The following is a 3,468-nucleotide window of genomic DNA, read 5'->3' as shown; positions in this document are numbered from 1 at the left end:
GAAATCTTAATTTGAGCATTTTCCTAAACTAGCTTTTCACTCAACCTGCGATGATGGCTGATATGTTTTGGCTGTGTCTTCACCCAATCTCAACTTGAATTGTATTTCCCAGAATTCCCACATGTTGTAGGTGGGACCCAGGGGGAGGTAATTGAATTATGGGGGCCGGTCTTTTTCATCCTATTCTCACGGTAGTGAATAAGTCTCACGAGATCTGATGGGTTTATCAGCGGTTTCCGCTTTTGCTTTTCTCATTTTTCTCTCGCTGCCTCAATGTAAGAAGTGCCTTTTGCCTCCCGCCATGATTCTGAGGCCTCCCCAGCCATGTGGAACTGTAAGTCCAATTAAACCTCTTTTTCTTCCCAGTCTTAGGTGTGTCTTTATCAGCAGCATGAAAAGAGGCTAATACAATGGCCTACGGTAGGTCAGCTCACACAGAAATAGGCGGATGCTATGTTCAAGGAGCATAAGGAATAAAGCCATTTTATACGCCTGTTTGAAGGGAATAAAAATGTTTTATCCCCAAACATACTTCTTTGACATATTTTGAGATGGCTGTTCAGAGAACTTGCAAAGAGAAATAGTCCTGCAAAACTGTCTTGTGTAGGGAAGATTTGCATCTGTATAGAGTCTGCATTGATGCAGCAGGCTTTCTCTGAGGCCCTCCCTTGTCTGGATGTAGGAAAGGTTAACTGAGAGTCTGACACCTTTAAAGGTCTGGAAGAAACATTTATCATCTATTCTGTCTGAGAGCAGCTACCTGTGAGGTTCATTCATCTACAGAGCAAGACCACCTTTGCTAGTCAGGCCTCCTCTTCTTCCCCTCCTATACCCTGTCTTACCACCATAGTCAGATTTACCATTGTCATCATCTGTTTGTATCACTATAAAGGAATACATAAGACTCAGTCATTTATAAAGAAAAAAAAGTGTATCTGGCCTTTTACCTCGTTGCACTCCTGAGAGCAAGATGGGTCACCAGCAGCTGTACTGGAGCCACCGGCGAAAATTCGGCCAGGGTTCTCGCTCTCGTCCTGTCTGTTAAAACCGGCACGGTCTGATCCGGAAATATGGCCTCAATATGTGCCGCCAGTGTTTCCGTCAGTACGCGAAGGATATCGGTTTCATTAAGTTGGACTAAATGATCTTCCTTCAAAGGGTCATCCAAGGCATCTACTCAATGAAAAACCGTGATAGTTCTTTGTACATAAAATAAACATTTGAAACAAACAAACAAACAAACAAAATTGTATCTGGCTCTCAACTCTGCTGGCTGGAAGAGTGTGTCTGGTGTCTGGTGAAAGCCTCAGGCTGCTTCCATTCATGGTGGAAGATAAAGGAGAGCCGGCATGTGCAGAGATCACATGGCAAGAGAGAAACCAAGAGAGAGGGGAGGTGCCAGGCTATTTTTAACAACCGGCTCTCATGGAAACTATTAGAGCAAGGATTCACTTATTACCATGAGAAAGACACCAAGCTGTTCATGAGGAATCTCTACCCCCATGACAAACACCTCCCATTAGGCCCTAATCCCAAGGTTGGGTATCAGATTTCAACATGAGGGTTTGGGGGACAAACATCCAAATATAGCAACCACCATAACCTGTTTTGGGCCAGGCTGCAAGCCCCTATTCTTTCTGTAACCTCAGTATGGTAATATAAGCTTCTGAACCCTATTGGGAGGTTGGGGCAATCACTCTGTGGTTCTCTCCTCTGTTTGTTAATAGATTTGTATGCCATTTCTCCTATTCATCTGACTTCTTGTCAGCTGATTTTAAGCGACCCTTCAGAGGGCAAAGGGGAAGTTTTCCCTTGGCCCCTATAGTTTTGGCACTGTGAGCAGGATACCAAAACTCTGCTCTTCTGGAAGCCACAGACAAGAAAATTCAGGATCAGACATGCCAGCAGAAGGGTAAGAAATTTCTACCAGCTAGGCTCCTTGCCTCTCTCTCTGTGTAGTCTGGTCAAATGGATGGTAAAAATCACTGTCTCTTTTGCCCCTTTAAAATCTTGACTAATGGGAGAAAAGGATTTGTGCGACTAGTCTTTGGTGTAGTGACTCTGGTGTACCTTTTGGTATAAATATTCATATTGTTGAATCCTTTTTCTCCCCAAAACGGTATTTTTCTTTGTCTTTTTGTGTTGCCTATCATAAAGTGGGGTACCATGTGGTAGAACACAAACCTAAAATCCTCATAAATCTGTTGTTCAGGCCAGCCCTGTGGATTGACCAGTTTCGCAGTTCTGATTAGACTGGCATTTATTTAGACAAACTGCTGTGAGTCTTTGATATAAAAACCAGATGAGGTTCCATTCTTATCTTGTTTTCTGTCTTTGAGAGCTTGGCTTGTGAACAAGTGGGAGCATTGTTTCTTGGTCTCTGCCATCATGGCAGAGGGAGGAATAGAGTTTTTGGTTCAAACTGGTGGCCAGCCTAAAAAGATTTGGAACCCTGAGACATATCGGCACACACTTTTTTTTTTTTTTTTTTTTTTTTTTTTTTTTGTTGAGATGGAGTCTCGCGCTCTCACTCAGGCTGGAGTGCAGTGGCTCAGTCTCGGCTCACTGCAACCTCCACCTCCCGGGTTCAAGCAATTCTCTGCCTCAAGCAATTCTCTGCCTCAGCCTCCCAAGTAGCTAGGATTAGAGGTGCCTGCCACCCACGCCCAGCTAATTTTTGTATTTTTAGTAGAGACAGGGTTTCACCATGTTGGCCAGGCTGGCCTTGAACTCCTGACCTCGTGACCCACCCACCTCGGCCTCCCAAAGTGCTGGGATTACAGGCGTGAGCCACCCCGCCCTGCCAGCACACACTTTTTGTTCTGAACATGTCAGACTCTCAGGGGGATTTGTCTTAATAGAAGGTCCCATTCACAAGGAGCTTTTATTATCTCAACCCTTGCTGTCCCTGGGAATGTCCAATCCCAGGAGGGTGTAGCCAGTGTCACAGATTAATGTGTCTGTGACTGGCAGCCTCCCACAGATATGTGGGATAGTGGAGGCACTGTACACACAAACACCATCCTTAACCACATGTGGTAACAAGAGTCTTTTAGTATTTTAGCCTATTCCTGGGAGTAGATTTTGGGGGATAATTGAAACCGTCTCTTCTATGCCCTCTCCAGAAAACTAAAAACTTGTTCTAAACCTGGTAAATTACCTCCTGGGCTTTCGATAAAAAGACTTATTAAGTTGCTATTGAAATAAGTACACCATTGGAAATTCTCAACGTCAGTGGCCAAATGATGGATTTGTTAAATTGGAAACACCCCTAAATTAAAAAAAGATTTTAGACTCTCATTCTAAACAATTGTCTTGTTTGTATTTATGAGATCAAATTTTTTAATATCATATAAAATAGATCCAGATTTGTTTATTCACAAAACAATAGACTCTACAACCACTGAAGACTTTGCATAAAAATGTCTCATCATGTTAAGTCTAATATTTAACCTTTAGACACAAAAT

General features: G+C 43.1%; 1 pseudogene; it reads left to right on the top strand.

The window, feature by feature from the left end:
* Positions 1 to 965: 965 nt before the first annotated feature.
* LOC112128835 (small ribosomal subunit protein uS14-like) lies at positions 966 to 1,184 on the top strand (annotated as a pseudogene).
* The last annotated feature ends 2,284 nt before the right edge of the window (positions 1,185 to 3,468 follow it).

This window comes from Pongo abelii, chromosome 1, assembly GCF_028885655.2.
Source record: "Pongo abelii isolate AG06213 chromosome 1, NHGRI_mPonAbe1-v2.0_pri, whole genome shotgun sequence".
In the NCBI taxonomy this organism is placed as follows: Eukaryota; Metazoa; Chordata; class Mammalia; order Primates; family Hominidae; genus Pongo; species Pongo abelii.
Note: the sequence above shows the minus strand (reverse complement) of the source record. Positions and strands in the feature narration are given on the sequence as shown.